This window comes from Saimiri boliviensis, chromosome 14 (assembly GCF_048565385.1).
Source record: "Saimiri boliviensis isolate mSaiBol1 chromosome 14, mSaiBol1.pri, whole genome shotgun sequence".
In the NCBI taxonomy this organism is placed as follows: Eukaryota; Metazoa; Chordata; class Mammalia; order Primates; family Cebidae; genus Saimiri; species Saimiri boliviensis.
This window is the reverse complement of record NC_133462.1, coordinates 2,594,221-2,602,720: the sequence shown is the minus strand read 5'-3', so window position 1 is coordinate 2,602,720 and position 8,500 is coordinate 2,594,221. Positions and strand designations below refer to the sequence as shown.

Below are 8,500 nucleotides of genomic sequence, written 5' to 3'. Positions count from 1 at the left end.
AGCCGAGAGAGTATTGTCATGAGAGGTGACCCAAAGGTTCTGAGACCCAAGCAGAACCTGGAGAAGGATCTAAAGGAAAACAGCAAAGAGAACCCAGGACTCACATCCCCAGAGCCTCAGCTTCCGCAGGGTCCCAGTGAGTATGGAGACTTGGACCCACAGGGAGTTAGCCCCTCTCTTCTGGGGTGGGGGGCTGGGCCAGCATGATCATCTCCCGGGGGAGCTGGTGTGCAGCTCCCAAAGCCTCTCCATCCCCCACTCTCCAGAGACCTATGGTCCCATGTCTTAGGCTTGAGGTGGAGGGGAAGTTCTCAGCCCACTTCAGCGTTTGGTTGCAATGAGTTTGGTGAATTGAAAATGCACTTTATTCACTGTTTTATGTGGAATCCCTTTTTCCAGCAGACCTGGGGAGGGCAAAGGATGGGAAGGAACCCCAGAAAAGAGCCTCTGTGGAGAATGTGGATGCTGACACAGCTTCTGCCTGCGCGGTGGAGACAGAAGCTTCGACTCACAGCGAGGACAGAGACTCTCCGAATCCGAGAGGTCCCAAAAGAAGCAAACCAGGCGCCACCTCCATTTCCCAAGAAGAGCCTCAAGGAGGAGCCACACCTGTGGGCAACAGAGACTCCCCGGGCCCAGCTGGGATGAATCCGGTTCATTCCCCAGACCTTGAGAGCACAGGCAGTCACCCCGATGGCCAAGAAGCCGCGGCACTGTCGCCCTTTGCGTGTGACGTGTGCAGTAAGAGGTTTAAGTATTACGGCAAGCTAGACATCCACAAGAGATCACACACAGGAGAGAGAAGCTTTCAGTGTCATCTCTGTGGCAAGCGCTTCATGCAGCAAATAGCCCTCCAACTTTACCAGGCACCCACACTGGCGAGAAGCCCTACACGTGTGACGTCTGCCAGAAGCGGTTCACCCAGAGGTCCCACGTGAGGGGTCACAAGATAAGCCACACAGGGGAGAAAGCTTACAGATGTAAAGTCTGCAAGGAAGTTTTCGCCTACATGGGCACCAGGGCATCCACTCCAGAGAAAAACTCTATAAATTCTCCAAGTATCCGAGAGCCTACACATGGCTGAAATTGTTAAGACGCCACAGAAAAAACATCCAGAAGCCACTTCTCAGTGATGCCATTATCAGGTCTGTCTTCCGCACCAAGAAAATGTGAATGATGATTTTTCTCCAATGTTGTCAGATGACATAGGACAGGGGCAAGAGTGCCTGACACACAGAGGGGGCGCCCAGGATGTTTGAGTACATGTGTTTCCTCCCCAGTGAGTCGGGTTTTCTGTTTTCATTATGTCTGTGGTTTTTTTACAGGGTTATTTTGGTTTGTGTGGCTGTTCTTTCAATCAACAATCGTCTTATTAGCTTTCAATATTGTATTACGGAAAACTGCGTGTGCTGATTGACAGGCTGTGACCCACTGTCTTACAATTGCCCAAAGAGAGGGTCCAAATTAAATACACAATGTCTGGGGAAATCTGTGTTTTAAATAAAGACTTTTTTAGTATCAGCATGTTCTAAATTATTCATTTATGTGAAACTCAGCTTTTTGGGGGTATCCTGTAGAGTTTTATCTTGTTTCTTTGTCTATTTATTTATTTATTTATTTATTTTTTGAGATAGGGGTCTCTGTCACCCAAGCTGAAGTACAGTGGCATGACCACAGCTTACTGGATCTGTGACCTTCCAGGCATGTCTCAAAATGAACGCTGAGAATCCAACATGAACACCAGGCAGGGAGGTGTGGGGGCTGGCTCTCGGCCGGGCGGGCTCTGCCCACCTGCAGCTGGCTCTTTGGGAAGGAGCCTCATCAAGTGTTGTAATTCTGCATTGAATGTCTGGTTTTTTGTTTGTTTGTTTGTTTTTTGTTTTTTTGTTTTTTGTTTTTTCACAACCTTCTATCTCTTTAAAAGAATATGAGGCCGGGCACCGTGGCTCATGCCTGTAATCCCAGCACTTTGAGAGGCTGAGGCAGGTGGATTACCGGAGGTCAGGAGTTCAAGACCAGCCTGGCCAACATGGTGAAACCCCATATCTACTAAAAAAAAAAATACAAAAATTAGTGGCCATAGTGGCAGGCACCTGTAATCCCAGCTACTCAGGAGGCTGAGGCAGGAGAATTGCTTGAACCTGGGAGGCAGAGGTTGCAGTGAGCCGAGATCCTGCCGTGGCACTCCAGCCTGGGTGACAAGAGTAAGACTCTGTCTCAAATAAAAAAAAAAAAAAGAAAGAAAAAGATGGACAGGAACCACTCATAGGGGCCTGCTAAGTCCCCAAGCATGCAAATAAAGGAAAATATTGACTGTTTGGAAATTCCAGGCACCTAGCTAGTCTTGAGACATAAACAAGCAATCTGAGAAGCAAGAAGGCAATAGTGGCTGAAAACAGCAGCCAAGGATGTTAGAGTCACGACGTTCGGTTCCCTAGAGAAACTAAAGATGACACCTTAGCACAGGTCCTTGAGGTGATTCTCAGAAACCCAGACCCCCACCTAAAGGCAAAAGCCGCCTGCTGGCACACACACCTCACATAGGGCACTGAGGATTGAACTCTAACCACCTTTCTTGGTTCTAAGTTTCTTCCGGAGGGGTCTAGAGAAAGCCACACCCACAGGCCAGAGCCCAACATGCCTTTCTGCTGCCCCCACATTTCTAGACAAAGCCTAACCAATCACACACGAATCAGAACATCTCTGAAAAGCCTCTGACCTGTGGGCTTCTGCTTGGAGATGACCTGCTTTTTTAGGTCAAACCAATGTATAATTTCCATGTAATGCTGTATGACTTTGCCTGTCACCTCTGCCTCTTCATCTTTATAAGCCCTTAATAAAGGCTGGGCATGGTGGCTTATGCCTGTAATCCCAGCACTTTGGGAGGCCAAGGTGGGCGGATCATGAGGTCAAGAGATCGAGACCATCCTGGCCAACATGGTGAAACCCCGTCTCTACTAAAAATATAAAAATTAGCTGGGTGTGGTGGTGCGTGCCTGTAATCCCAGCTACTCAGGAGCCTGAGGCAGGAGAATTGCTTGAACCTGGAAGGTAGAGGTTGCAGTCAGTCCAGATCCCTTCACTGCACTCCAGCCTGGCAACAGAGCAAGACTCTGTCTCAAAACAAAACAAAACAAAAACCTCCCACACACAAACCAACCAACCACCACCAACAAACCCTTACTCATAAGCCATTGTGGGGGGTGTTCAGGTCTTAAACATTAGCTGCCCGACTCTCCTTGCTTGTGCCCTGCAAATGAATATCTTCCTTCCTCTCACTGTAAATGCTTCATGTGGGGGTTGGCCTGAGTGCACGAAGCTAGCAGAGTCCAGGTTAGTTTGCTTGGTGTTGGGATGATTTTCCATGTCGACCTTACCTTGTTCTGCATTTTCTTTGAAGCACAGCCTTTTTTTCTGGGAAGCCAGAAAGCCAGAAACAACTCCAGCCACGTTGACCCGCCCAGCCTCCCAGACCCCAGAGGTCATGCCAGGGGAGTTGGTCTCTTCTCCCTTCTTCCCGTGGCTATGCCATGGCCTCCTTCCCCACCTCCTGTCCCATCGGCAAGGTCAGAGTCTGAAAAGCCACCACGTGGGCCCGGCTGGCTGGTGCAGATTTGGCTCCAGCTTGGGTAGGTCAAGCAATGCTGGGTTGTTGCTTCTCTGAAAGTAAGGGCACCTTCTAAATTCAAGACACAGTCATCCTACCACTGGGCTTTTTTGAGGTTGCAGTGGGTATCTTGCTTTCAGGGCTCTCTGTCATTCAGGGCATCAGGTAAATCAAGCTCTTGGCTCAGAGCACGTAGGCAGCTGAGGAGCAGCAGTGTGAAGGCCCCCCAGTGCCAGGCGTGCCCCGAGCCATGGGGGCAGTCCCTGGAGTGGTGCATGCAGCCGGCAATAGCAGGAGGGACCCCCCTCCAGGGTGGGTGTGAGCCAGCAGTGGAGTTGACCTTCCATAGACTGGGAAGGGAAGTGCATGATCCTGCCATGGAAATGAACTCACTTATGTCCATGAGAGGTCAGGACTTGGAGTGATCAGGTAATCAGAAAACCGACCTGCCAGACTCAGCCACGCATTAGATCACCTGAGGAGTTTTATAAACTGAAAACACAGGTGCCACATCCTACACCAATCACATTATTACCTCAGGGTTGGACTGCTGACATTGTTTTTTAAAAAAATATTCGGCCGGGCGAGGTGGCTCAAGCCTGTAATCCCAGCACGTTGGGAGGCCGAGGCAGGTGGATCACGAGGTCGAGAGATCGAGACCATCCTGGTCAACATGGTGAAACCCCGTATCTACTAAAAATACAAAAAATTAGCTGGGCATGGTGGCTCGTGCCTGTAATCCCAGCTACTCAGGAGGCTGAGGCAGGAGAATTGCCTGAACCCAGGAGGCGGAGGTTGCGGTGAGCCGAGATCGCGCCATTACACTCCAGCCTGGGTAACAAGAGCGAAACTCCGTCTCAAAAAAAAAAAAAAAAAAAAAAATATTCGAGGCTGGGATCATACCTGTAATCCCAGCACTTTGGGAGGCTGAAGCGGGCAGATCACGAGGTCAGGTGATCAAGACCTTCCTGGCTAACATGGTGAAACCCCGTCTCTACAAAAAACACAAAAAATTAGCCGGGCATGGTGGCATGCACCTGTAGTCGCAGCTACTCGGGAGGTTGAGGCAGGAGAATCACTTGAACCCAGGAGGCAGAGGTTGTAGTGAGCAGAGGTCGCACTGCTGTACTCCAGCCTGGGCTACAGAGTGAGACTTCATCTCAAAAAAACAATAAAAAAAAAATTAAAAACTCCTCAAGTGACTCAAACATGTAGCCAAATTAGAAAATGAAGGTCTAAAGAAACACTGGACGTCGTTCACGGATCATAGAGCACCGTGATTGAAATTAAGTGGGCAGGTTGTGTCAGCAAACCATTTTCTGGGTCTGGCGAAGGATGCTGAACCCAGTCGTCTAAATGGAAAACTACTACCTACCCCTTCATCCACTTGTTGAATTAGATGGGAGTCAGTGTACATGTGATGGTGGATTCAGGTTTCCACGTCAAGGAATCTTTCTCCTAAAGGGACCTAGGTGAGGCCGGATAGGTAGTTAAGAAGGTGACCACGTCCTCTAAACACAGCAGCTGTGGTGACCACACAGTCAAAACAATAAGCCCCAGCCTTCACCTCCTAATTGAGTTCATTCAAGCAAAGCCATCTGCAAAAGGGAGTTTTCCCTGTAAAGAGCATGAGCACTTTGATTTTACCTGTTCGAAAACTGACCCCTTGCTCATTGTAATAGTAAAAAACACACCCTGGGTAGAGACTCAAGATGCTAAAGAGACGTGTGGACAGCTACTGCCTGTGTGCACCCAGAGGACCACCCAGAGCATGCTGACTGGTAACTCCTCTTCCCACCCACTTAGGTGTAATCGTCTGACACTCCCATAAAGGGAGTCTCCCTGGAGCGGGTCTTTGCCGTCTCATCCTTAGGAGCAGCCCGCCCTGAATCCTCCCTCTCAGGGTGTCCTATCTATTCTGCACTTAACTTCAAAATATTCTATTTCTGTGCAATCAGTTACTCTATGCTGTATCTCTTTTGCTGTGTGCCTCTTGTTGAAATTCCTTTAAATTAAGAAGACAAGAACTGAGGTGTCACAACAGCGAACCTAATAAACGAATCCAACCGATTCGGGAAGTGACCTTTCCAGACCTCTGCCTGTGAGCTCAACCAGCCATCCATAAAATGCCCTCCAAGGAGAGCAGCATCAGCAGGGCCCAACATGCAGATTCTCAGGTGATCCCAAGCAAGTAAAATCTGAGAAACTGTCACTAAGAGGAGCCTAGGGAGACGTGACAACTGAAGGCAATGTGGCGTCCTGGATGGGGAGGAAGGAGGAGGAGGGCACTGAGTAAACACGAAGGAGGTCTCAGTAAGGTAGGGGCCTCAGTTTATGACAATGTATCCAGTCAGTTCATCGCTTGTGGCAAACGTGCCATACTAACAAACCATGTTAACAACAGGGGAGGCTAGTCACGGTGGCTCACGCCTATAATCCCAGCACTTTGGGAGGCCAAGGTGGGGGGATCATGAAGTCAGGAGTTCAAGACCAGCCTGGCCAATATGGTGAAACCCCCTCTCTACTACAAATACAAAAATTAGCTGGGTGTGGTGGTGTGTACCTGTAGTCCCAGCTACTCGGGAGGCTGAGGCAGGAGAATCCCTTGAACCTGGGAAGCGGAGGATGCAGTGAGCAGAGACTGCACCACTGCACTCCAGCCTGGGAGACAGAGTGAGACTCTGTCTCAAAAAAAAGATTCTTTCCCTGCACCGTCCCTGGTTACACGGCCCAGTCCTCCCCTGGAAGACCCCGACGTGTGTAACCTTGAACCCGCCTACTGCCTCTATCCCGAGCCGCGGCAGCAGCCCTGTGAAATCGCCACCCTAGCCCTGGACCTGGAGGCCGAGGGAGCATGGATGTGATCTTGGTGGGATCCAGCGAGCTCTCAAGCCCGGTTCCCCCGGCGGCAGGCAGGGGTCTTATTACCTATGAAGTCAAGGTTAACCAGCGAAACACAGAAGACATCTGCCTCTGCTGCGGAGGTTTCCAGGTTCACACGCAGCACCCTCTGTTTGAGGGAGGGATGTGCGCCCGATGGAAGGACAAGTTCCTGGACGCCCTCTTCCCTTCACAATGACGGATACCAATCCTACTGCTCCACCTGCTGCTCTGGAGGGACGCTGCTCCTCTGCCAAAACCCCGACTGCACCCGATGCTACTGCTTCACCCGAGGCTCCATCTCCTGCTCCTTTGTGAAAACCCGGATTACACCCGATGCTACTGCTCCACCTGCTCCTCCATCTGCTGCTGATTTAACAAATCCCAACGGCACTCGATGCTACTGCTCCATCTGCTGCTCCGGAGGGACGCTGCTCCTGTGCGAAAACCCCGACTGCGCCCGACGCTACTGCTCCACCTGCTTCTCCATCTGCTGCTCATCTGCACAAACCCCGACGGCACCGGATGCTACTGCTCCATCTGCTGCTCCGGAGGGACGCTGCTCGTCTGCGCAAACCCTGACTGCACCCGACGCTACTGCTTCACCTGCTTCTCCATCTGCTGCTCATCTGCACAAACCCTGACTGCACCCCATGCTACTGCTCCATCTGCTGCTCCGGAGGGACGCTGCTCGTCTGCGCAAACCCTGACTGCACCCGACGCTACTGCTTCACCTGCTTCTCCATCTGCTGCTCATCTGCACAAACCCTGACTGCACCCCATGCTACTGCTCCATCTGCTGCTCCGGAGGGACGCTGCTCGTCTGCGCAAACCCTGACTGCACCCGACGCTACTGCTCCACCTGCTTCTCCATCTGCTGCTCATCTGCACAAACCCCGACGGCACCGGATGCTACTGCTCCATCTGCTGCTCCGGAGGGACGCTGCTCGTCTGCGCAAACCCTGACTGCGCCCGACGCTACTGCTTCACCTGCTTCTCCATCTGCTGCTCATCTGCACAAACCCTGACTGCACCCCATGCTACTGCTCCATCTGCTGCTCCGGAGGGACGCTGCTCGTCTGTGCAAACCCTGACTGCACCCGACGCTACTGCTTCACCTGCTTCTCCATCTGCTGCTCCTCTGCGAAAACCCCGACTGCACCTGATGCTCCTGCTTCACCTGCTGCTCCGGAGGGGCGCTGCTCCTCTGCGAAAACCCCGGTTGCGCCCGGTGCTACTGCTTGGAGCGTGTGGATATCCTGGTCGGCCCCGGGACCTCGGAGAAGCTGCAAGCCACGAGCAACTGGGCGTGCCTCCTGTGCCTGCCTTCCTCCCGCGGCGGAAAAAGTGGCGCGGCCGCCTCAACGCCTGGTACGACCAAGAGTCGAAGAGTACCCTTGAGGTGTTCGACACCGTGCCTGTGTGTAGAAAACAGCCGGTGTGGGTGCTGTCCCTTTCTGGGGACACCAAGAAAGAGCTGACGAGTTTGGGCTTTTTGGAAAGCGGTTCTGACTGGGGACAGCTGAAGCGTTTGGATAATGCCACAGACAGGGAGGACGTGGAAGAGTGGGGCCTATTCGGTCTCCTGTGTGGTGCCACACCTCCCCCCGCCACGCCTGCGACCCTCCCGCCTGGTACCTGTTCCAGTTCCACCTGCTCCTGCAGTACGCGTGGCCCACGGGCAGCCCCAGGGCCTTCCGGATGTTCGTGGACCATCTGGTGCTCAACAGAGAAGACCAGGAGGTGGTGTGTTGCTTCCAGGACATGGAGCCGGCCACCATCCCGGATCTCTGCGGCTGAGGCCTACAGAATGCTGTCCACGTGCAGAGCAACATCCCAGCCATAAGGAGCAGGCACTTGGCCCTGCCTGCTGAAGAATTGTCCATGCCGGCTGCGAACAGGCAGAGCGCTAAGCTCCCCGCCCAGCGGCCCGCCAAGCTGCTGAAGAACTGCTTTCTCCCCCTAAGAGAATATTTCAAGTATTTTTCAACAGAACTCACTTCCTCTTCATAA

The 8,500-nt window shown here is 52.2% G+C and overlaps 2 pseudogenes; both read left to right on the top strand.

Moving 5' to 3' along the window:
- Window positions 1-1,494, top strand: LOC101043853 (zinc finger and SCAN domain-containing protein 5B-like; annotated as a pseudogene).
- A 4,967-nt stretch (window positions 1,495-6,461) lies between these two features.
- Window positions 6,462-8,500, top strand: LOC101043532 (DNA (cytosine-5)-methyltransferase 3-like pseudogene; annotated as a pseudogene).